Source organism: Falco punctatus, assembly GCF_963210335.1.
Source record: "Falco punctatus genome assembly, chromosome: 2".
In the NCBI taxonomy this organism is placed as follows: Eukaryota; Metazoa; Chordata; class Aves; order Falconiformes; family Falconidae; genus Falco; species Falco punctatus.
This window is the reverse complement of record NC_137581.1, coordinates 76,866,244-76,893,167: the sequence shown is the minus strand read 5'-3', so window position 1 is coordinate 76,893,167 and position 26,924 is coordinate 76,866,244. Positions and strand designations below refer to the sequence as shown.

The 26,924-nt window shown below is 39.6% G+C and overlaps 1 protein-coding gene across 3 annotated transcripts in view; it reads left to right on the top strand.

The window, feature by feature from the left end:
- The window catches only part of CLDN14 (claudin 14), a 105,799-nt gene that overhangs the window by 16,442 nt on the left and 62,433 nt on the right, over positions 1-26,924 (top strand). For all 3 annotated transcript variants that reach the window (XM_080376250.1, XM_080376252.1, XM_080376251.1), the window contains exon 1: positions 1-26,924. This exon is cut by the window's left edge and continues 16,442 nt beyond it; it is cut by the window's right edge. The gene's annotated coding sequence lies outside the window, so the exon portion shown is untranslated.

Here is a 26,924-nt window from a genome sequence, read left to right as displayed (position 1 = left end):
TGCAAGTCTTTTACAGGAGGGTTGGGTTGCATGCATTGCACATAATTCAAGAAGAAACAGAATCTAACGGATGTAGGCATGAAATTCCTGCTGCCTAAGGCCTATTGAGGTGCAAAACTGGAAACTGGAAATCCCCAGGGGAACATGCACACTAATCTGTGGTCCCCACTCATATTGTAGGCGCTGCCATTTTCGTTCTAGCCAGAGACCTATTTCTGAAATGGAAAACGGCATTTGGGAAAGCAAGGGTCACCATCTCAGGTGTAGAGCTTTGCAAAAGGGAAGCCTGTATTTTGGGATCAGCTCTTCTACAAACACAAACTCAGACACAAAGGGTTTTGACAGAAAAAAAAAGAATACTTAATACGTTATGCACTTACTGGAAATGTAGACAGTTATGTCTCTAGTACATTTAATTCCAGATATGTAAAAGAGTCACTTCCAAAATAGCAGGTGGCAGGACAAGCCACAGCCCTGTTGTAATAGATTTATCACAGGCTTATGTGTACATCACCTCCCTTATGCCCACTTACACTCCAGATCTCCAAGTGCAAGCAAATTAATATTGTAAACCAAGAAACAGCTATGTGAGCTTGCCTGTGTGATGTTACCCTTCATAAGCCTAATTTCCCGACAACAGGAAGGACAAGCTTTGGTCAGTTTGGAGAAACCAATGGATTTTATGTCCACTGCACCTGGGCCAGAAGTCAGTGTTCATTCCTCATACTGTACGTTTGTTTCTCCAGCAGGCTGAGGAAAAACCCCATAGTGGTGGCAAATCAAAGGATCCAATTTACATTATCAGAAAATTTCTGGTGTATTTTGTCCTAAAAATCTGTGGTGACTTTGGTTCGGTAGCTTTTTACATCTTGCAGGCTCTTCAGATACTCAATATCCTTGGTTAGGAGAGCTCTAGAAAGAGGAGAAAGTTCTCCGCTCTTAAACGTTTGAGTAACTGAGCAAGTCAGACTGCAAACCAGCAGCAACCTGTGTGGGAACAGCTCCATGCTTTCATGAGTCTGGCACAAAGAAAAGGAGTATTTTTTTCTTCCATTAAAATGAAAGCCACAAGCTGCTGGTCTCCACTAAACTGCACCTTTGGATTATGTGTTTATATGAACAGGCTGCCCATTTTTACAATACCTTCTTTCTCACCTTTTCCTTTAGTTATCTTGATTTTTCTTGCCCCATCTTTGGTCATCCATATTGGTTACAACTACAGTCTCCCACTGCTCCCAGTCTTGGGGTATAGGACGGCACTAGTCAGGGTGAGATGGATGAGCTCTCTGCTTCCCACACCAGTGGCGATCTGCAAGACATCCTGACATGTCAGATGCTGTCAGACCCCCTCTCCTGCCACAGCATAGCCTTCCCACTCTGGCAAGTGAAATAGGACCGAGACTGAGAAACAGTCACAAAGGGGTGTCCTCCTGACACCTTTTCCAGCCTTGTGTTTGGCCAGCTGGACAAAATAATAATTCAAAAGCAGGAAGTTACTGACGTATTGCCTACAAGGTTAGGATACACTGAAGTCCACTGCTTGGTTTCCTGGTAGGATGAAGCAAATGTGTATTTGGTGTAACGGCTCCTGCTCTGAAGGAAAAGGCGAGGAAGAAGGGAGGCTGTGCCAGAGCCAGGCAGAGAGGAATGGTATTAAACTCTCAGCCTGTTCAGACTTTCGGCATTGCACTGCCTCTTCATGGTGAAAACTTTCACGTTTAAGCCAGGAACCTTTTATCCGGAGAGCTAATTTCTTTTGTTTGAAATGCCCAGGAAGCCTCGCGGCCCAGTGTTTTCACAGGGTTCCCTCCAAGTATTCACTTTGGTCTTAAGAAGATTTCACCTACAAGTGCTTTCCTTTTCTGATAGATCCAAACAAGGCTCCCCACTTTCTATGAAGATTAATTTAGATTTTCTATTGCAGAGGCATCCAACCCCCAGCCACGTGATTCCCCTCCTTTTGAAAACTAGGTAAAGCCTGTAAAGAGGCAGCTGTGTTTCAAGCTCTTTGAACAGTGTCTCTTATAGAAGAGGAGAATAGATAAGCCGTCTTGCAAACACTGTTAGTAGAGACCAGTAATCAGTGTAGAAGAAGTCTGCACTGGGAATGAATGTATCAATTTACCTCAGGCTGTGCACTTCAGAGGTGGGCTTTGCCCTAGATGTGGTATATTTTAAGCTTGGCCTGTAACTAAAATTAAACCACTTTGTTATGACAGGGGTTTGTTTCTAAATTGCAGATTTTCCCCTTTGTATGAGAAGGCACGCCAGTGACACTCTAAACCTGCCTCGTTGGGGTTTTTGTGTCATGAATACGTACATCATGCACATGAGCACTCATTGCTTATATACGTGTGCATACATAAATCTATCTATCTATAATAAATGAAACTAAATGCAATTCAAAACTTCCCTACTACCTATGCACATAAGCTGGCTATAAAAAAGTTGTTAAACCCCACACATTGTACAATACATAGATTTCTTAATTTGCACATGTTTCCTACCAACACTAAGGAAGGGATTCCTGGGAGCTGTAAAGCATTGTTATTTGCATTACACCAATATTTACATCTTTTTGGTTTTCTATTCCAGTGCTTGTCGGGTGAAAACCTTAACTCTGTTATATATAAAGCTAAAAACCAGAAGATTGAAAAGTGCTCTCTCTAATCTAAACCTGTGCAGACTGAGGTGAGATGAGTACTCTAAGTAAGTCAGCTGAAAAAATTCCATTCCTCTGATTCCTGCAGAATTACCACTAGCTGGGAACAAAGTCAAGTTTTCTGTAGCTGACTTTCAGAAAAAAAGATTTCACATCCTGCAGGAAGATAAGCACATCCAGTTCTGGGAGTGCATGGTAAGACACTGAGATGGGGGAACAACTCCAACTTCTCATTCCATAAAAGGAGGGAAAGCTGAAATATAGGATAGAAACTCTGAAGAAAATAATGGAGAACTTGGCTACTCAAAAGATCAATGATTCAAAGCCACTACTCTGAAACTATTCAGTGAAGCCACTTCAGTTGGAGACCTCTGGAACTTCAGTATGGGGGAGGCTTTAAAATTCTTTAAATCAAAGGTACAAAAAAGGTGGCCCAAGTCTATTCTAGTGAAAAAGAAAACATGGATAAGGAAGATGTTCAGACCAAATGGATAAATACAAAAACTGCTTTAAAAAATGAGGGTAGATGCAAATGACTACAAGGATGGAGAGTAAAGAGCAGGGAAAAATCTGAGAACTGTTCTAAGTAGGGAAAGTATAAGCATAAAGTGAGAATTTCCAAGAGTCAAGCTGAGGTAAATATTTTTGGGGAAAAAAAGGCAAGTAACAAAAGTTTAATTCAGAATACCTATTTAAAAAAAAAAAAAATCACATTCAGTGAGAATGCCAGGCACTAAAGATCATTCATTTGATATTCAAATGAAGTTGAGTAGACTCGTCTTCTGAGAAACATGCTGCTGTTGGTAACAAGATGCCACATGGGAAGGTGACTGTAGAAATGGAAATGGCCATGGCATTGAAAATGAAATTGCAATTGCAGTGGAAGAAATTTCATCAAATTGATCATATGAAGAAGTGGCACCACAAAAACAAGGGGTTGTAATAGTGGCATATGTATTTCAAAAGAGGTAGAAGACCACGGCACCTTCGAACCCATTGGTCTAATCTCAATAACACATAAGAGAACAAATGCTGGGGAAAAAATGACATTTAAAAGGAAAGCGCAACAGGATGTAAAAATATGTGACAGAAGTTTATTGAGATCATGTCAGACATTGAAATTTCTTTGATAGCTGATCTTCTAGATGAAGGAAATCTATTATATGTACCCTGTCTGGCCTTTGTAAGGTGTTAAACATGCTGACACATGGGTAATCTTTAGAAAGTAGAAAAGGTGGGGATGAATTCAAGTATTAAAAGGAAGTAAAGAACTACCTGCCAGAGAGGCAAAACCAGATTGTAATGAAAGCAATTATTAAGCCAGAGGGAAACTACTAGGATAATTCTTCAAAGATTAATCTAATATTCATGCAAATAACTACCTCACAGAAAGTATGAACTTCACCAGAATGTTGGTATGCATTGCCAATACGTAGGAGGGGCAAAATATTCAAGAAGAAATGGAGCAATAAAACTGGATTAGTGGTACAGAGTGAAACGTCCTGTATTTTGGGAGTGGTAAGTGCTAAATGTTCTTTTTATCGAATACCGACAAGTAGAGGGAAGATACTGTTGCTGAGCAATAGAGAGAGAGAATATTTTATTTTAATATTAGCCAAATGACAAGAGTTTTATAACAAAATTACACTTACGGAATGCTGGATGTTTAAAGCATCTTGTAAGAAATAGGCAAGTTGCTGTGAAAGATCTGACATGTTTAGTTTCTCAGCATTCCTGAGAGCTAAGAAAAATATTCCCAACTTCCACAGCAGGACCAGAGGGATGTTCAGCAAGTTCAAGGTTTAGCACTGCAAACACCCAAGGCCTGTACATGCTGCTTGTGTGACATAGACTAGATTGGTATTTCAGGTTTAAGAGCTATTAACAGCTATGCGTACAGTTGTCCATCACTATTGTTGTCACTCCAGTGGGGAACTGGGATAAGACTGTTCTAGAGGAAAGGGTACATTTTTCTTTAATTTTTTTTTTCAAGTGTACACTTTGGAAAGTAGTATGCAAATACTGAAGCAGATACTCCCCCATCTGAAGAGCAAACCTGAGTGGGTTCCCCTTATCATATGGGAAGGAGCTGCGGCAGCTGTGGGCTGAAAAGAGAGCCAGTGCTCCGGAAGACCCCCGCCTCCAATAAATCTGTACTTGCAATACTGCAACTTTTCAGTAGGTGAAGACACAGCTTAGTGATTCAAGTGGTTTAGCAGATTTAGGATCCTTCTGGGTCAGATTAGACCTGGGACCATCTCACCCCATGAAGAGGAATCTGATGAAACCTACAGAAATATACATACATAGTTTGATACAGGCATGGCTGGGGTTACAGAAGATCCTCTCCTATTCAGTGTTCCAGGGGAGAAGATCTCTGACCTAAGTTATCTCTGTTTTTCAGTCATGGAGATGATGTTTTGCTTTCCACCACAAATACATCAGTGATACGGTCTAGTGTGGAATCCTTTGGGAGTTAAAAATATGCTCTGTAAATGCTATTTTCAGAGAATCTGAAACAGTCTTTGCTCTTACTACTTTCCACATGTCAGAGAAACCACTAAATGCAACAAAAGAGCAGACTTGTGTGCAGATCTGGCAATGGAGTACAGGAAGGATCATCAAGGTGTCTCAGAATTGGTCCTTCTCTGCTTCTGTTAAGTTAAAATTAAATTTTCTATTGATTTAAAGAGAAGCATTCAGACTAGTGTTTTCGCTTCTGAAAAATCTAACTCCTCTCTGTGTTAGACCTGATTGCAACGTCTTATTCTAGACTGGGAAAGAGTTTCATGGCAGATAGCCTAAATTGCTTGTAGGCTTAGACTATGGAGCCCTACCAATCCATGATTTTCCAGCTATGCTAATTAGTGTGTTAATAGCATGCCTTGATAGGGGCAACCTGGATTCACGCCAGAGAAATTACTCTTCAGAGTGATTAAAATATTACACCTTTATTTTAAATAATCATTTGAGAGTGCTTTTTGTAATGGTTATACTCAGCACAAGGATCATTTGTATTTATGTTGCGGAAAATGGTATCTTAAAAGGTCCAACACTTCATTTAAACACTTTGTTACTGTAACAGCAATAATGAAGCCTCCAAACTGCTCTCTTGCGGTCTCTTTTTCTCTTTCACCCCTTCCGCCACAAAATAGAATAGAATGGGACACCCAAGAAGATAAATAAGCTAACCTGGAATACAAGCTTTAGCAGAAAACACACAATATATGAGATTGCAGCAATGGCCCCAAAGAAAACAATGTTACGGCTTTTTCCAGGAATGTTCCCCTGCCATATCCACATTAAGCCCTCAGTTTTCCACACCTTATCTGGAAAGGTTCAAAAACACACAAAAAAGATGTAATTTACTGAAATATAACAAAACTGTAAAAGCCAATGATGCATAGATTTATTGCAAGACAAGGAATACTGAAAACATTTGGCATGCTTTTCAATGCAACTGAAAAGGGAGGTGTTTTTGATAAACCTGACATTTACCTCTTTCACATTGCATCCCTTAAGACAGAGCTCCAAAATATCTGAAAGCATAGATTTTCTTCCACAAGTCGGGTAACTTGAAATAATTGAAAATGGAAGGTACTAGCAACCACAAATAATTAAAAACTCCTTTGGAAATATGCTGATAAGAGATGTTTCTAGTGAAATAAAGGAGGAGTTGAACAAGAAGAGAACAGCATAGACAGAAGGGGCAAAAATATTTGCAAACGTCATCCCACTGATACAAGTCTGTGGAGACAGTGACCATTTTTATCCCACCAAAGGTTTGCTCACTTCTTTAGCATCCACTAACAAAACTGAGAGTCCTACCTTGGCTGCTTGAAGTGAATGCCACAGTATACCAGAATGGGTCCTGGACATTCTCTAGTTCGTTTTAGAAGTGTGATCTCCCACCTCAAGTTGAAACATCCTTCGTTCTAACTTAGGCCATCAGCTGTTACAGGGCCAAAACACTGAAACAAAAAAGGTCCTACCTTTTTAATTGCAAACATTTGTTTAAGATTAAAAAAAGATCAATCAAGAAATCACTGAGGTTGCTTTAAAAATTTTTGCTGACTTCAAAATGCCTGGAAGGGCTTTTGAATTGTAGACTATATACTTTCAATATCTTCCTTGTATGCTTGTGCTTCAAGTCACCTTTAATATCACAACGATGACTACAACTTCAGAATACAAGGCCTTTACAGGTTATTTTTATATTTCATTTGCTTAGGGTGTTTTTGTCAAGCATTGTTGCTAAAGAGTAATCAAAATGTGAAACTAAAGCAGTTTTCAGATTTTTATCCCACCAAAGGTTTTATCCCACCAAAGGCTCATTTCTACTAGAATTTGCTTTATGAATTAAATCCTTTGGCTTTTAATGTTATTCTGTATGCCCTCTGGAATTGCTAGAGGAGCATAATGTAATTAGGCAGAAGATTGATTCATTTAGACTGAAAATTTCATTGCTCCAGAAGAGGAAGCACTAGTCAAACAATGTACTTTAATACAAGAATAATGAAAACACCACTCATAGCATTGCTACTACTTAAGCATGTCAACTGCACTCACTGGAAAGAACAACTCTACAATAAAGACATACAAATCTTCTTTTTGTTATCATTGTACACAGAGATACACCAAGAGCTTAAACAGAAAACAGCTTATCATATTAAATGACACAGTAAATTTACTCCCATAAAAGCTGTATTTACTAACAATCAATTCGTGATTCTTAAAATTTTCATATTTAAAAAGTGCAGTCATGCAAATTATAATGTGTATTTTGAAGCAGCGACTGGAATCAAATAGTAGAGTCTATCACCACAGAGGTCACAATGTAAGAAAACTCAGAAGTATAGAGCTTTTGTTCAATAGAAGTTTTACCACAGTGTTGAGGGAAGCAAAGTTTGGCTCTGTAAATAACTTCCCTTGGATATGTCCCATGATCCTGACATTTATAAATCACTATTTTCTCAAGGTTACACTAGTTACATCACCTTACAGCTTAAAGTCTCCCCCCTTGCACTCTTTCCACTGAATCTGGTTATCATACTTCAACTTGTCTTGAAAGAGCTTCATTGTACTGATCCTTGATACTTCAGTTGTGACCCTTTTACTGGTCTTCCCCTCTGCCCAGGGCTCTGCTGTTGACTACCTGCAATGTGCATCTCACAAGAGGTCTACATATATGTTAATGCTAATCCAGAGGCGTATAGTAGCAGTTGGGAACAATTTTGCAAGATCACCATCTTCCGGCCACCATGATAAATAGACCTGCACGAAATGTGATTAATTGGCAATAAGCTATGCATCAGGTGAGGCAAGGAGCACTCAACTCAAAACAAGCATGCCCTACAGAGGCAAAATATATTTGGGCTGCAAAATTAATTTTGTTTGATCATCCTGTAACTACTGCTTGCATGTTAAATGTTAGATTCCCCATGCCCCTTTCTGGCTTTCTCTTTTTTCTAATTGAACTTAAGCTAGGGACATTTTCTTCTCCTGTGTTTTACACTACTGCTAGTAGAATAGTAGAATAGTTTGAGTTGGAAGGGACCTTGAAAGGTTATCTAGTCCAACCCTCCCCCCTGCAATAAGCAGGGACATCTTCAACTAGATCAGCTTGCTCAGATACCCATCCAACTTGGCCTCAAATGTTTCCACAGATGGGTTATCTACAACCTCTCTAGACAAACTGTTCCAGTGTTTCACCACCCTCATTGCAAAATTTCGATCTTTGAAGGGAAATTCTTTGTCACCAACATTGCTGCACATAAAGAACAAACTACACATAGTCATCACATTGCACTGATCAATCAGGCCACCAAATTTTTGCTGTTGAAAATAATTCCCTTCCCCTTCCCTTTCTCCATCCCCTACCACGTATCCTTTGAGCACAGTAAACTTGGTAATTTCTGACTGGAGGAATCCAATGTTGTAATAAAAACTGATAAAAGAACTGAAGCATAGAAGTATGGATATTGGACACATTACTGCTTAAATTTTAAACTGAAAAGGAAATTTCATGGAAGCAAATACAAATAAAATTCCAACTTTATTTTTTAAGGTTAGTTCAGCAACACATATTTGATTGCTAGTCTAGATATACTCAGTGGAAAAGGAAATATGTCCATCAGTCCTTTGATTTTAACAGTTTTTTGCATACATACTGCAATGTAGCATCAACAAAGAAGGAAGACCACTGTTTTCCATTGGTTATGTAAATTCATATTAGAGGTACATTTAAAAAAGCCTATGTGGAATGGAGTTCACATTTATTCTTCAGTTTACAGATGCTAGGAGTTTCAATGAGAAACAGAAGATGCTATATTGTCCTGCAGAGTTTTTGTCAGAAATGAGACGTGCTATCAACTTGGCATCAAAAAATTAAACTAAAAGAAAAGAGTTAGTGGATACGTGCATAAATGGTCAAATGGATAACTGATTTCTTAGGTAAAAGCATGGCTTTTATAGTAAGAAGTCATGCCCTTGCAGATCTCTTGGAATTGCCTGAGTCAACAGATGTAGACAAGGGAGATATGGTTGTTACACATCGTTGGGATTTTCAGACAGTTTTCAACAAGATTTTTCCCCAAATATTCTTAAGGAAAATGAAATTGCTATGGGACAGGAGGGGAGGCTGTGACATATTTACATTACTGATGAAAAGGTGATGAACATGGAGAAAAAAGAAATCATCTTTCTTTTCAGAGAAGGAAGGTCAAGGATGGATTTCCCCTGATTTCTGTGATATACCCAGTGGATATCACTTACGCTCTTCAGAACTCGTGCTCTTCAGAAATCAGCTGAAAGAGGGGATGAAGTGTAAGGTGGAAAAACTGGTATCAAAGCTAAATTATTCAGGATATTAACAAGCAAAGTCAATTGCAGAGCTCCAGAAGGAACTCACTATACTGAGTAACCGGGCAATAAGAAGGCAGATAAAATTTGATGCAGAGAAATGTAAAGTAATACTCTTGGGAAAAAAGCTATGCAAGTTTTGCATATAAAATGATACTTTTCAGGCTATCTACTGCTATTCAGGGAAAAGATTTCCAAGCTCTAACAGAGAGCTCAGTGCTTAGTAGTGGTGTTGTGGTTTAATGCCAGCTGGCAGCTAAACCCCACACAGGCACTTGCTCACTCCCTGCCAGTGGGATGGGGAGAGAATCAGAAAAGTAAAAGTGAGAAAACTCATGGGTTGAGATAAAGATGGTTTAACAGGCAAAGCAGAAGCTGTGCAGACAAGCAAAGCAAAACCCAGGAATTAATTCACCGCTTCCCATAGCAGGCAGGTGTTCAGCCATCCCCAGGAAAGCCAGGCTCCATCATGTGTAACTGTGACTTGGGAAGACAAACGCCATCACTCTGAACACCTCCCTCCCTCCCTCCCTCCCCTTCCTTCTTCTTCCCCCAGCTTTATATGTTGAGCATGATGCCATGTGGCACGCAATATTCGGCTGGGGTCAGCTCTCCCAGTTGTGTCCCCTCCCAGCTCCTTGTGCACCCCCAGCCCACTTGCTGATGGGGTGGTGCGAGAAGCAGAAGAGGCCTTGGCTCTGTGTGAGCCCTGCTCAGCAGTAGTGAACACATCCCTGTGTTACGAACACTGTTTCCAGCACAAACCCAAAACACAGCCCCATACTAGCTCCTACAAAGAAAGTTAACTCTATCCTAGCCAAAACCAGAACAAGTGGTCAAAAAGCAAAGGAATATTATGACAGAATACCATGTTTCTAGACAAACCCGGAATGCCCCTGCTTCTTGATTACAGAGGTAGTGTTGATTTCTAGCCTCTATTTCTAGGCAGATGTTACAGAACTAGAGGTGGCTGGGAGAGGGCCAGGATGATATGGGAGAGTCTGCACATGAGGAGTGACCATAATCTAGTTTTGATGATCAAAGAGTGGAGAGTTTTGGAGAAAATTGACTTTACACAAACCACATATAAAATCCTAGGTGATGTGGAGATAGTGAATATGGAACATTATTGATTGCCACTGTAATACACGAAAAAAGGGTAAAACTAGTCAGGGTTATAATCACAACAAAGGAGGTATTTCTTCACATGACCTGCAGGCAAGCTGTGGAACATGCTGCCATAAAGCTTTGTGGGAGCTTACAAAGTAATATGGTTTCAGAGACCTATTAGACAAATTAGTGGAAAGGAAGTTAATCAAGCACAATGCTGCTGCTCCCTTTGACTCAAAAAGTCTCCAAGCTGGAGACTTGATGTGAGGATGACCCAGGTATGTGTCCTTCTGGGACTACGCCACTGCATTACACTGGCTGGGCATCTGCTAGTAGCCATTGACAGAGGTGGGAAACCAGGCTAGACAGATCTCCAGTCTGCAGTGGCTCTTACGTGCACATATACAGGTTTACTTGTAAGAAGGTATGTACATTTAATAAATAAAAGTGTCCCCTGGTTTGTAAAGGCACTTGGTCAAATCTATAAGAGAAGATTCTGATTTCCAGAACTGAACGGGAATTGTTTTTTCTCTTCAGCTCAGGCTTCATCTGTAGGAATCTTTTTCCCATTGCTTATGAATTTACTAACTAAATAGACAGCATTGATAATGTCCAAGAAAGTTCTTTGATGCATACTCTTTACGCTGTGCAACTTCAAATACGAGGAACTTCATTCATTATATTGAAAATCAGAATGGTGCCCTGGTTAAAGTTAAAACTTAAGGCTTAAGTCAGACTTGGTAGGAAGAAAAAAGGTATTAAATTTTCGTGGAAGTGTAACTCAGTAAACAATGTCACATTATTTCAAATTGACATGCGGACTATGTGCAGATGTGTGTATGTGCACTATGCATGTATAAAGTTTACAAAATTTACATGTGTGAATGACAAGAGAATAATTTGAAGAAAACCAAATAAGAATGGATTAAAACTTGCCTCTAACTCCATTATGATTTGGGAGTTACCATTAGAGACAGGATTCATAACACCACATGAATTGCCATTCCTGTATTTTGAAGCAGTATTTTTTTTTTTAAATATCCATTGATCTGGCACGCAGGGCTCTCGAAAGAGGTACAGGGTGTCATAAGGGATTCTGTACCTCATCAAACCTGTTTTTCTAGGGGAATTGTTGTTAAAAGATGATTCAGGAGAGGAAAGCTTCTCCCTTCAGAACGAAGATTATAAATTCTGTTGCAATATGGATGTGTCTGAATGCAAACCAGAAGATCTGTAATACACACTCACTACAGAAGCAGAGCCCGTCCCTGGGTTTAGCAGAGAGCAACCACTCCAGGCTGTCTCCCCTGCTCCCCCATCCTTTTCTGTAAGCATGTTGAAGATGAGGTATTATATTTGATGAAATCCAGGACTACAGATCAATACACCATGGAATCAAGATATGCTCTGGAAAATGTAGTTCCTGCATCTTTAATATTCTCCATTTCCTTTTATCCTAACCTTCACACTCCCAGGAGCTTAATAGCTCTTAGTCAGCTTGGTGGTTCCAGTGCCCCTCTTCTTCCTGCTGGCCAACACATGCCTTCCGGCTTGCAATGTCAATGCACGTTGGACAATCTAATTTATAATCCTAAATCTTCTGGAAAGGGCTGCAGAGGCCAGGCTGTACAGGGATTTCCAAATTAATTCTGAAAGTAAAACAGTATATGCAGCAGGCGGGTAACTTTATCTAGATTTCAGAGATTTAGTTACATGAAAGTGAGAATATAAAAATGCTTTCGCATGTAGCAGAATACTGTTGAACACATTTGGAAAGGATCAAGTCAAGACTACCTAAATCATTCAATAAAATCTGCTACATAAAACATCTAATAAATTGTAATGGCAAGGACTTGTGCAGAGAGGCTGAAATTCCAGCTATGTGCTGAAAATAAAAGTTTGGTCACATAGTCACTCTCTTTTCTTTTCTTTGCTGACTTTACTAGCCATTGGGCTGGAAGTGTCCAGTTTCACTGGAACACCACAGAAAATGCTTGGCACTGGTCTCAAAGGAGAAATGATTTGGTATGCTGTGATTTGCTTTATGATTTTGGGGATACTTTATTAATCCCTGAAGTTTCAAATCTCTTAAGACCATGATTAAATAAAAAAACCCTCTCCCTTGGTGCAAAAGCAACTCCTATCATTAAGGAAAATGATCATAAAACTCCTGTGACAAAGCAATAAGGATTTCATAGTAAATTACAGAGTTAAATAATGATAGTATCTCACATGAAAATAAAACTTACTAAATCAGTTAAGCACTCTCTAAGTAAAACTGGAATGCTGCTAATACAATAAGATTTTTGTAATCAAGTTAGTAAGAATGATAGCCTTATGTTCCATATCCTGTTCCTCAAGTTCAGTACCTATAAGATGCAGTGCAACAAAAAACCCCACAGAATACGTACAAAGAATCTGGAGGCATCTGTTATTCTTTGTTCTAGCCAATAGGTATTTGATTAAATTGCATTTATGTGCCTTTTTGCTGCTGAACTGCCTTAAAGACATAACAATCAAGACTAGGAAGCTATTCAACATACGCAATAACAGGTATTATGTATTGTCTAAAGCAAGCTCTCTTAGACACAGTCTATAAGATACTTGTTATTAATTTCGAGTTGTCATGATCCAGGAATTAAGTTCAGTTTGGGTGGGTTTTAAAAACTGGACGTTTTTTCTCTCAGTAATCTTTTTGAAAGAAGTAACGTCCAATATGTCCTCTTCGTTTTATATGTGGCTTGTGATGTCCCCATGATTTTAGCTACTAAGTTAATCTAGTTTCAACAAGCACCGCACAAGTTAACATGGAGGGACCTGGAGAAATTTTTGATATATCAATATAGCCTAAGCAGAAGCAAAGGTTTCCTCAGAAATAGCTTCCAGACTATTTTTGTCTACACTTTTAATTTTAATGTAGATCATGGCCTTCTGTTGCATTTGGACCTGTTCATTTTTCACCTATTAATGGCTGAGGATCTCAGTGAGGCAACGAGTCTGCATGGTCCATGCAAAAGCTGGCACACACGTTCAGTTCACGTTACGAGCAAGCTTGCTCTGCCTGGTCTTGAGCTTCCTGGGCATGGCTGCAGCGCTAACCATTTCTTTCCTCTGCAGCCTCGCTCCCTCTAGGCTAAGCCAGTGACTTAGCTTAGAAATAGGGGTCAAACTGTAGCTGTACAGTGGGAGAAACTACACACTGTAAAAGGACTATACACCAGGTCTCCAGCTTGCGGTTGGTGCTAGCTCCTCCGACAAAGATGAGAGTGGTAGGAAGGTATGACCACACCTGGGTGAAGTTTCAAGTGAAATCAGCTGCCCAATATGGAAGGAAACGTAAAACATCTAAAACCAAACCAAAACAGGTGGCACGACTGCTGCAGCGCAAAAGACTAAGGAGCTGAAAGCTACAAACCTATTCTTTTCTGGGTTGTTCTTGCAGTAAGACTGTGACTTCCATGAGCCAATATTTGACATAGTTTTTAGCTCACTAATGTCTGCTTCTCTTTCGATTGGGGCTCAATTCCAAGCACTCTGATATTGCTGAAAATATTTTTATCGGCGGTAATGGGGATTTGATTGGAACCAGAAGTAGTAGATAACAAGCAGGGGTTTGGAGAGCCCTTTAACAAAGTAGGAGTACCTGAGCAGAGGGGAACAAAACACAAAAAAAGTGATAATAAATTACCACAGAGTCAGGATAGCAGTCTAATGACATCTGTTTAAAGCAGACAGTAATAGACAGTTTTGCCTTGAGTTTTAAAAAATGCATCTGATGTAGAGAATTATATGAAAAAGTGCATCACGGGTAACAAAAGTTGAGTCATAATTACCCAGAGACAATGGCACATGCAAATCCCACGCATTTCCAACACACAGATGATCTTGTGCATATTACTTGAAATATTCTTTACAACTGTAAATGTGAAGTAAGTCCCAAGCTCACTCCCACCCTCTTGGACTAGAAACAGCAACACAATTTACTAACAGCACCTGATAGGAAGTGTGCAACTTAAAAGGTACCAGTAACTTAACACTTTTCTCCACTGAAGCAGAAAAGACACAAACCAGCAACAGCCCAGATCCCAGTGACCGAGAGATGGTGCAGTGAGACATACGTAGGGCTGACATCCAAGGAGGTCGGCTTTCCCCTTGCACTGCTGGTGGCAATGAACAAAAGGACACAATCGACCATCAGGAAGAAAAAAGTGCTTCTGGTCTGAAGTCTGAATGGGGGTCTGACATTCTTGAAAGAGCAATAGCGAGAGGAAGGAAGGAGAAAGAAGGTGCGATAGGGTGGGGAAAGGGATAAGCGATGTCCAGTGTGTGGGGTAGCAAACCTTTTGAAGAAGCCAAGGCATATCAGACATGAGTCACAAAAAGGAAAGAGGAGGAAGAAAAATGTGTTTAACTGAAAGACCACCATTTCTGGAGACTCTTGCAATAAAGCCCAGCTGACTATTCTCTCTCCTAGGATAAGCATTCAGGTTCTGGCACCTCATTCTCATGACAAATATTCCAGCCAGAGCAGGAAGAGACACAATCTGAGTATGGTTTAACAACAACTTGTAGACAGTAAAATAGGAAATGGTGCATACATGAAATATTTTTATTATGTCACTTTGCAGTCTTCTTCAGATGGCTTATCACTAGTCAAAGCCTATTCTTGTATCTCTGTCCTATTATTGTTATTTTTATTTTTATTGTTGTTATTTTTATTACAACAACAACAATAAAGTATTTTTCTCAGTACACATTTCAGAAGTACTTTCTAGTCTTCCTACATTTGGCACAATACAGCAAGTTGCTTACAAGGAACCTCAGGACTCTCAGCCAAGTTTTGAAATATGTAATCAGTTGCAAATGTTTTGGGGTGGCTGACTGATGAATGCAGTAACTTTACCATTTATTCCATTTTTTACCATTAGCGAATCTTAGACATTTTCAGGACAGCAGCACTTTTCCTTTTTTAGGATTGAAAATATCTCAAAAACTTTTGAAAAAGATCAAAACAGCTGTTTAACACATTGATTGGTCTGCTCCTTGTAATAATAAATACAGTAGTGCTATTATAGTGATGATCTTTCTTAGGGACTAAGGTAGTAGGATAATTTCTACTGTAATAAAACACAGTGTCAAAATATAGTTACCTGCCATTCTTTATACTTTACAAAAACCACTTTCTTTCCTGTATCCTCGTTTCAGTTTCTTCCTGTCATAATGATACACTTCATCGTTTCAGTAAAAAATCAGCAGCTCGCAGAGCAATCCCCATGCTGCCCTGGGCCAGAAAGCTTCTCATTCATTCACCCTCTTTCAGTTCCAAACTTGTTTATCATTTAGAGTTGCTCATTTTTTTTTCCATTCAGCATGTCACCTGTGATTTACATGAATAATAAAAGCAGTCAGAGGTGCATTGGTGAGGACTTGCATATTTTGGAAGGTGTATAAAGCCTTGTATGTCAAGGCATAAGCCAAGGCCTAAGTAATAAAGAGCTCCTATTACATCAACAGCTCGAGCTAGGATATTTTGCAACTCCTTCATGCTGTTGGCCCCTGACCACTCTCAGAATGAGTATAGACAAGGAGGACCACTGGCCTGCTCTGACACAGAAATTCCACAAGAGATTATTCAGATGGTTACAATTTATTTGGGGGGGTGAGTGTGTTCAAGAACTTCTTTCTCAGCTTGCCAATGAGGAGTGAAAACCAAAATGGCTCTGAAGAACAAATATATATTGTCACATCAATGACTCTGGCAGGCAGGTTGTGAGACTGCTTCCACGTCAGGGAAAGAAGCCCTTGGCAGAATACCTGCAGGGTATTTATTGGTGACCCTGCTCCTCCAGTTAGTAAAATTATCTCACCTTACTTTGAGGACTGGAAGTCAGAGATTTTTCTCCCCTGTTCCTATTTCAACACCAAATACATCTTTCTCATTTTGCAGCATGTAAAATACAATTCTACCGCTTTGGGATATGAACATGTTCACCATCCATTAATATGTATTTTCAGAATCACGAAATACTGCAGTAATAAAACAAACCAAAACCGTCCTTCAGGTAAATAATTTTGATTCTTTGTCCCCTCATGTCCCTAGATAAAGTCATTTTAATGACATGAGGGATCTAAAATACAACTATCTAAGGATTTTTTCATTTGTATCCCAATAGGCTTTGAAACTGGCATTGGCAGTGCACAACCTCAGTCCATAGCATGACACATGGGTGCATAAGCAGTCCAAAACCAGGTTCCACTTTTGGTGTTGATGCTGACCCTGCTGCAGAAAAGGGGAGAAATCACTGTGCCTCACTATGTCTCTGTATCTTTCCCATCTTTTGTCTTATATTTAGACTGCAGGCTCTTTGAGGCAAAGGCTGTCTCTTTGAGAAACTACAGATACAGGGTAGAACCAGAGACTTTGGTCTGTTTGGGTTTTTGGGTACTACCACAATCTAAAAATAGAAAGCGTCTATTTCTGAGCCTGGATGAATTTTGCAGCAAGTTGCTGAAAACACATTCCATCATCTTCTTGACTTCTGCTCTTTGGCATTCCCAATTTTTCTCTCTCAAAATAGGAGCTCAAACTCAGCTAATTCGGGCTGTCAAAATGTATTTCACTGGCACCATGACAGTTCACACCAGCTGAAAATCTGCTTTGCACATTTCAGCTTCTACCCTGTAGATGATGTTCCATAACTTGCATAGCCAAGCTAGGATTTTTAAAGTTACATAGCTCAACTACAGCAGGGCCAAGCCAGAAACAACGTGATTACTCTTATCACATTCTCTTTCCCTGTAAATGTGTGGAACTCCATGCTTTTAGCCAACAAATCTTACAGTGACTTTTGTAACTAAATCTCTGAAAGGTGTAGAAGGAAATGGTTTCTGCTTTTGATTTTTTAAATCTAGGTTAGTACACGCGTATCTCAGTTTTTTTGCTACTTATTCTTAAAAAAGGAGATAAATTTTCTTGGGCAAAACCCCCAAACCTTCAGAGGCTTCAAGTTCTTAATTCCCCATCCTGAACTGAAAAAGCTGCACTTGTTCAGTGCTGTAACAGAGAATATAGGTAAATTTAAGTACTAAGTCTCAACTGTTCTATAGACTTCAAATTTTGAATACAAAGTACTGAAAGTCCCTAGCAAACTCTTCAAGAAATCCCATGAGTGCAAGAAACACTAAAATATTGAAGTAAATTAGAACAAGTACATTAATCAATTGCAAATTGCTAATAGGCATTTAAGAACTAGGAAAGCTAATAAACTGAATACATTTTTCATCAAGTTTTATTTGGTTGTTTCTAATAAATGTCTAAGAAATCAGTACTCCTGTTGTGTACAGCACTGCATGTCTTGTAGCATTAAAAATCTTTTTCCACCCATACTGCATTGCAAATGTTTAGGAAAATAAAGGCTTTCAGTAGTTTGGGTGCCTAAATAAATGTAATTTAGGAGCAGTGGTGGAGGGGGAAGAGCTGATGAAGAGCTCATTCCAGGGAGCCCCCTGCAAGAAAATCGCAAATTTGCACATCATCCTAGTCTATACCATGGCTCTGTATGCATTATAAAGGTTGTAGAGAAAATATTTACTGCTGTGCTTTGAGTGTATGTTATAATAATGGTTTCTTTCCCCATAGACTGAAATATATGTGGATGGAGTTAGTGATAAAGGCTACAGTAATAAGACAAAAATCACAACACTGTGTTGGGTGAGTGTTACTACTCCAGGATGTCACTGGCAACCCAGAGAGTATCTGTTGGTCTGTGTGGTCTCATCGCTGCTCCTTCATATATTCTTCCAGCTGCTGCATGATTTTAGAGATACTCCCTTTTCCCCTTCCTCCAGCCTCCGCCTGTCTCCCTCAGCTGCATCCAGTGACTCTTCCTTCCAGCTGTATCTCCAAGCCTCCCAATTTCCACCACTGTGCATGGTGCTCAGTAGCTGCTTCTGGAGCCTTGCCTTCCTTCCTTCATGTACGACTCAGATCTCCACAGGAGAGCAGTTAAAATGACCATCCATTACTGCAAAATCCCTGGACACCATCTGGTAAACCAAACTTTCCATCTGCTTTCTCACATGGAGAAGATGCTTTGTAGTGGAGATGGTTGAATTTTCTTCAACTGACAAAAACAAAAACCAAGCCCTAAACATTTTTATTAAAACCAGAAGCACGTTCAGGTCCTGGTATTTTACCAAGACACAAAACATATTTCCACAGGAAATTAATTTTTTTTCAAAGTTTCCAGCATCCCCCTCCCTTAAATCAGCTCTAAACTTCTTTAGCAGCCACATGAACTCTCTGATAACCTCACTGTGCCGTCACGGTGGAAAAGGCAGGTGGAAAAAATTCTGACCGACACAAAGAGGAAAGGATGCCTCTCTACCAGGGGCATCCAGCAGTAGTTGTCTGCTTAATCCCCTTCTGTGCCTCTGGAAACCTCCCCACTGCTCACTGCATTGCTAAAGAGAGGCTCTACAGCTGTCCTGCTTTGCTTGGAGCTACAGTACAGGGTGGGTAAAGACACTGTGCGTCTCCAAACAATGGTTATCAAGCCCTTGCAATTTTCCCAAGTCAGAATAAATTTTTACCAGCCCTTCTCTGGGTTCAATGGGATCTTTGCTGAAGCTTTTACGAGCATGGTGAAGTTGGGCTTACAAAGGAGCTAGCAATCAGGAGTGTTATGTGTAGCAGTGGTTTTCTCTTCTTTTTACAGCCTAAAACTCACTTGAAAGAGTTGGAAACACTCTGAGCCTCACTGCCCTCAGTTTTTTCCCATTCTTTGCCATCTCCCTGTTTCCATTGCCCCACTTTGCCTCCTACTTCTGCAAAAGCTGGTTTTCATGCAGGGATAACTCACAGGACAGCACAGATCTGGGCTCCACCTCTCACCTACAGTTTATCCTGTCTTGTTTGAAATTACAGTTGCCTTTAAAAAGCTTTTTTTTTTTTTTTTTTTTTCATGGCTTAGATCATTATAACTAATGTTTGTAACTTCTATTTGGAAAGTTAGGTTCAGGCTTTGATCTTCTTTAAGCATATAACTTAGACAAAGTTGTTCTATTGAACTGAAAGAGACTTACATTCCTGAAGTCAAGTATATGCACAAGCGTTCTAAGAATTATGGCTTCAACCTAAGTCAATCCTAAACCTTACATGAATTTTGGATATTAAAAAGAAAAATGTTTTAAACCCCAAGTCTCTAAGGAAAGAAATAAATACTTATATATGTCCACTATATTATGAAAACTACTGTACTTGAATAAGACAGTCATGAATGTTTTTTAGATTTAAGAAAATAATTTTGAAATAAAATATATCCATACATACATGATTAATGTGGCTTCTCTGTTCTCTTCTGCTCAAATTATTTATATTCCTAGTGAGAGGGGAAAAATTCTTTCCAGCTAAAGAAGCAGCCTCTTTTACGAATAAAAACGAGCTTTTTTTTTTACAGAAAAGTGAAAAAAGGGTCTTTCAGTTTGATTTTCTGACATCAAAATAATATGGTGCAACTCTGAATACAATCTTCTCTCTTTCCTTTCTACCATGTCAAATTTTCATAACAGACTTCAGCAACACTTAGAGACTCCAATGAGGCATTTGGTAAAGTACACACGATAAGTGGGTAGTCATAGCCCAAAGAGCCTATAAGGAGGAGACAGGAATGGAGATAACACAGACAGAAACAATAAAATAGCACAATTCAAACAGTAAGCAGGTCATCGCACACCCATTTCCTTGCTATCATAGCAGAATGATTTCCCAGCATATATATTTATCGTAAATATTCCTACAGATAGCTGTGTTCAGCAAGATCCCAAAGATTCAAGTCAAGAAAACTCTGAAGAGGCCAGACACTTAGTGACCAAAGAAAGAAAACTGGATAATATGGATAAGTATAATCCACATGTCAAGTAGCCACATTACAAAGCAGACATTAGCCAGGGAGGAAATGTTAGAACAAAAGGTTCTTGTAGGATCAGGTTACTAAAAAGAGAGCTCTTGAGACAGCCCAGTAATTTGGGCAAGCTCCAGAAAGTGAGGAATGCTTCCTCTTGTAGGGTTCTCTCCCTTGCCAGCTCAGTACATGGTCCACTTCTTCAGATTATGGAAGCTTTTTCACTTAAAGCAGTGTCTTAATCCATCGGTAATGTCCACATTCTCTTCTTGGATCATACTGAAGTTGCTACAGGTCTCTTGCATTTACATATAAAGTTTGCTAAAGGGTCCTGAGGAACATTTTGGGGCTTGCAGTAATTTTTTTTGGCTCTCCAGACAAACTGTCTGTTTCATGCTTATTCATAGCTGTGGGAGATTGGGCTCTGTGATCCCAGGGGTCTAGTCCAGGTTCCTTTCCACTAGCCAGTCCTCAGAGCTGTTACTAACAAGTCAAAGACTACTGACTGCTGCAATAGCATCTTTCTTCAGTTTGCCAAGGGATGGTGGCAAAATAGGAAAGACAAGAGTTTGCAAAACTAGACTGGTATGAAACAAATATGGATGTAGGAGCCTTCAACCAACATGAACAGCTCAGAGTTGAGAAAAAAAAAGGTCAAACTGGAAATGGTATAGAGACAGAAAAGGAAGAAAGTAGAGAAGTGCAGATTAAAGGGAGAATAACAAGGACAGCAGAAAGAAAAAACAGTCTTTTTGTTTGCGTACAGATCCAGCTCCTGGTATGCAACTTCTGACAGCACACAGGCAACATTATGTTTTGAAACTTCAGTTTTCTGAATTTTGTCTCAAAAGTGGCCTTTTCCCATGACCTGATCTATGCTGAAGATCTCTGGTAACAAATAAAACACCAATAGGTTATCAGGCACCAGGACACTGTGTATCTGAAAGGTCCGTTTGCAAAAGCAGCATAATGAAACCTCCAGTAAAAATAAACTACTGCCTAAAAGCTGCCCAGTCGAGACAAAGGTAAGTCTGGATTACTTAGTGTTGCCCTCACCTCCCCCCCACCCAAGAAGGACCAAGAAGTTCCCCGCCGTCTCCCAGCAGCTGATGAGACAGGGAGTGGCGGTGCCTCCCCGCTGTGGGCAATGTCCCGAGGTGGCTCTTGGGTTCCAGCAGACTGCCTTGCAGGGGCTGAAATAACATGGACACCAAAGGAGAAGGGAGAGACGTGCCTTGACATTTAGGAATTGAACAGTACATTTTTCAGAAATGAAGGTCAGTTCTTCAGGGCCTCGCCGTTACCTGCTGCCACTTCTTCTCCCACCTTCACCTGCAGACCCAGAGGTTTAAAAGCGGTTTCAAATCATAATGGATTCTTCAAGAATTTTTAAAAAATCAGTCTGAGGGTAGCTATCCAATGGTCTAATTTGCCAAACCGTCTCAGGAAAAGCCTTATGAACCCCTGTTTGTTCTTAAATCATGAAAAAGAGAGCAACTTATTTGCTTCAATATTGTAGATGTCAGTAGTGATCCCGCTCAAGGTAATAGCAAACTCCTTTTCAATTTAACCTCAGTGGGACACTTGGCCACGATTCTTTAGTACAGGTACACAATGATTCAGTCATAAGTTACGCTGAAGAGCAAATCAAATTGTATCGTTTTCCATTAGTGAGTAATAGACGGGAAATGTGAAATGTCATTACAGGGCTGGTTAACCATCTGGTAAAAGCTTCTGTATGAACAGTGCAGATGAACTACATTGAAATATTAAGGAAACATCAACTGAAGCTATTTAGCCCCTCCAGAGACCTATAGTTCACGCATGGTGGGCAGGTAATAATGTCCAATTATTCTGGAAACAACTAAACAAGTCACTGTAAAATTATCTCATTTGCACTGGATCCAACATTAAGTATTTTTTAAAATATTCATCATTCATTCCAGGTAACAAAACAAAACAACTAATCAATCTCCAAGGGGCTGCCCATAAATCAAAAAGCCATACTGAGAAGCTGGCAATTTTTCATTATTCCAGGAGTAATATTTTAAAGCTGACAAGCTGACAGGGTGGTCCAGGTCTGTCTGTGACATTATCACATCTGTGATGAACAACCAAGCTTTACACAACTACAGGAGTAATTGTTAACGTTACTCTACCAAGTTATCACAGAACTTGCGGAAAAATAAAGACTTTTTTTTTTTTTAATCTGAACTGAATTTACTTAGCAGGCAAGTTTTATTAAAATGAAATCTTGGACAAATCAAAGCCATGTTTTTATTACTACACAGAGAAGATTTGGTTTTGCAGCCCCTTATGGCCATTAGTAACAGCCTTTCACAGAAGACTCATCTTCTGAACAGAAGTGTATGTTCAGCCTCTACTTATTTCAGAGCAAGTTGATGTAAAAAGGTTAAAAATACTTCAGTGAATGGCAAATCAGGTAGTAAATTTGAGGTTGTTCTCCTTGGAAGTGGTGCACATTGATTGATCACCTGATAGCGATGATAGCGCATAAAAATAAAGTTGTCCATCACTTTACACCCCTGTCTGCTGAGGATGATTCAAGACTCCATCAGTGTCAATTCTCTACTGAAATCAGAGTTGGTAGAGCTTCTGGTGAATCATGTTGGATGCTCATCTTACCTCCTAAACCACTCCTAACTGCTGCCATAACTTAAGGTACAAGCAAGCAAATCCTGAAAGTCTTTTAAACACGCTGTCTAATTCTACGCGGTCCAGGAGTGATTGGTTACATAGGTGGGAGGAAGATTTGAAAGAGAGCAGGCAAGGCAAAAGCACAGACCCTAAAAGCGTGGTTTAGCAGAGCAATGGTATTGAAGCATATGTGGGTCTTCTTGTAGACATGCAATTTATCACCTTTTTCTTTTTTTTTTCCTTTTTTTTTTTTTTTTTTTTTTTGTTTTTGTGTTTGTGTTTTTTTTAAACTCAGAGCAAATACCAGCTGCATACACATATGGTTTGGGAATGGCTTCTGTTTTGGATAGTCAGTTTAGGAGATATATTCCTCCAGGCTTGTGCTGCAACATAAGTTTGTTGTTTAGGGACTCATCCACAGATGAGCAAGCAACCACAGAAAGGGGGCTCTGAATCACAGATTCGTTTGGAAAAGACCTTTAAGATCATTGAGCCCAACCATTAACCCAGGACTGCCAAGTCCACCACTAAACCATGTCACAAAGCACCACATCTACACATTTTTTAAACACTTTCAGGAATGGTGATTCCACCACTTCCCTGGGCAGCCTGTTCCAATGCTTGACCACTTTTTCAGGGAAGAAATTTTTCCTAATATCCAATCTAAACATCCCCTGGTGGAACTTGAGGTCATTTCCTTTTGTCCTGTCGCTTGTTACTTGGGAGAAGAGACCTACCCTGAGCTGTCTACAGTCTCAGGTAGTTGAGGTGAGCAATAAGTTCTCCCCTGAGCCTCCTTTTCTCTAGGATAATCAACCCCAGTTCCCTCAGCTACTCTTAAGGCTTGTGCTCCAGACTCTTCACCAGCTTCTTTGCCCTTCCCTGGACATGTGATGACATCTAGTCACATAGGCAAAAAGACTTGACTGACTGATTTGTCTGAAAGCTTCTGTACCCAGTGTCATGCTTAGATTTGACTCTTAACTAGCTCAAATATTTGCTAACAAAAATAGGGGACAAGGCAAGGAGTGTTACTTCTGTTTGCATTCAGATACACACACAAAAGCAGCAAAATGCTGCTTTTGCCTTTGGTCTTTTTATTTTGCCCCAGTTCTCTTCACTTTAGCAAGTTTACCATAAGATAAAAGTGCTTACTTCCCTCATTTTTGTCCACTTTCTTCCCCTGTTTCTTTCCCCCATTGTCTTTTCTCATCCATTAAAATACAAAGGATTAATAAGTTTTTACAAATTATTTCTTTTCTATTAAATTTTTGATAGTACAAGAACACCAGAAGTTTTAGAAATCAAATTGCTATATATTCAGATGTGGCCACTTGCATAACACAGCCTCTATTTTTGGACATTTATCCTCTCTACCCAAGCCTTTAAGCTCTGTTTACATACGCAAATCCCGTTGTGCTTCTCAGGCGCCAGTGGCAAAGCAGAAATCATTAGGTGATTATACATTATCAATTGTCAAAAGAGACAACTTGCAAATTCACACACTCAAACTTCAGATCTGGTTCCTTCAATCTTCAGCAAATTTTAAGAACAAATGCCACAGCACAATTCTAAGTATTTTAAACACAGCTTTTAAATCGCAAAATGCTCACAAAGGCGTACAGTTCCATTGCCAAAAGCTTCATACTGCTGAATCGAAGGACCTCAGAAATGTTCTCCAAGTGATTTTTGTTAAACTTTCAAACTGCAAATCTAAGGCTACATCTACATTAGCAAGCATGTAGCCTGATAAGAGTGGATTTATAGAGTGAAAAAATGGTGTTGAGTATCTGATGTGCAGATGATACATGCTTCAAGGGAATTTACTTCAGGCTAGTTTTGTTCTGGGCCTGCGGATTGAATATGTAGAAATAATTGGAGTGCATTAAGAGCAACACTGGGACACGTTGTCTGGTTTCATTTAATCCAAAGGGAATCCCGTTTGCGTACTCAGAGACTGCTCTGTGCTGTGAGCCAAAGCGTGGTAAGTGGCAATGATCAGGAGATCACTAACGTAGCTGCACCCTAATTAAGTGTCAGTCTGATCCACCAGGAAGGTTCAAATTCACATTTCCTAAGACAATTATTAGCAAATTTAATTGGAAAATTTATATTTATGGTCCTAAAGAAATCTCAGTGATAACAGAACTTGTCTCTGAATTGCCAAAACTTCCCTGTCCTATTCTATGGATACTTTGATCAAAAATAAATTGGAAATTCCAGTGTGTCCTTGCAAAATTCCTGTATATATCAAACCTAATGACTAAGGACCAGGGAGAGAATTTGAGCCAAGTCATGGCTCATAACTTGATTTTGAGCCTGTTCCAGTAACACCACCCTGCCTCACGCCGGTTTGATTTAGAGATAGGCTTTGTGCCCAGCATCTAATTTTGTATATAATTACAGATTTAATGTTTGTAATATGGTCTTCGTGAAAGGCAGAAACCTCTGAGGAACCTTCAAATTATGCCAACAGTTTGAATAGCTGCTTAGGTTGAGACTCCAATGCTTAAAAAAAAAAGACAGGAAAAGTGAAGATAATAGATGTCTACAGCTCCAGCATGCTCACACTCCGTGTCTGCTGCAGAACTGGCCCTTGCTCCGTGCAGGAAGCTGTCCTCTGTACAGATGTGTGCCCAATGTTTAGATGTGGAAGTAGTGGACTGAGATTAAGATCACAATAAAACAGGCTTGATTTCAGCATGTAATGTGAGGATTATTGCCTGTACCTCAGAGATGTGTTTTCTTTTTGTGATTCCTTCTTTATTGGCATATGGATTGCTGAAAACCAGGAATTAGACCCTGCTAGTCAGCAGGACTGATTCTGCAGCTGCTTCTGCTGCCTTGCTTCCTTCACCCTCAGCAATCTTTAGCCATGCTGCATAGGCTTGCCCTCAATAACAAGCTGGCAAGTTTCTGTAAAAGATCCACAGAGAATGGACAAGTAAATATCAGTTGTAGACACAATGATGCAGTAACAGCATTACACCTTCATGTGTGCCTATAACCCTTTGTGGAAGATTGCCCTGATAATAAAGCCGGAACTAAATTTCAAAATTATGCAATAAACCTTAAGAGTAACCCAAATAAGAACTGAATTTTTGCCTCAGAAGTTACTCACAGAGGAGACTTCGGCATAATCCTGATCGCAAACAGTAACCAGACTGGTATCTGCTAAGATAATATAGAAGATCATAGTGCTGCAGTTCTTAGAACTGAAATTGAGACCAGGGCCAGCTTTACTCTCTCATGTTTCTGGATGACAAAGCTTGATTGGTGTGTATTTAACAGGCACCGCCAACCTTAACGGGCATATTGACTTCTGGGACCGGTAATATGACATACTTCGTTGACTGAGTACTACTCAGAAAGTAAATCAGAAACTCTTGGTTTTTACTTTTCAAATAACCTGCAAGGATTTTAAATTACGTAAAAAAAAAAAAAAAAAAAGTAATATCTTCACCTACAGATTTCTTCATAGTTTTGATACATTGAAGCAACTCCTATTGATATGAAAACTATTTTGCTAATAGTTAGCCAATAGCCACTTTGCCACTTACCATGAAGAGGGAAAATCGGTGGCTTAGTTATCGCAGTCTGTAAACATGTGTTGCATCCCAGAACTCATAATTGTAATTACTAGCATACTGTTCAGTTTAGCTGCAAATTATATCCCTCCATATTCTTTGAAGTGTCATTTTAAAAGAAATTATATTCTATAGCAAAGCCAG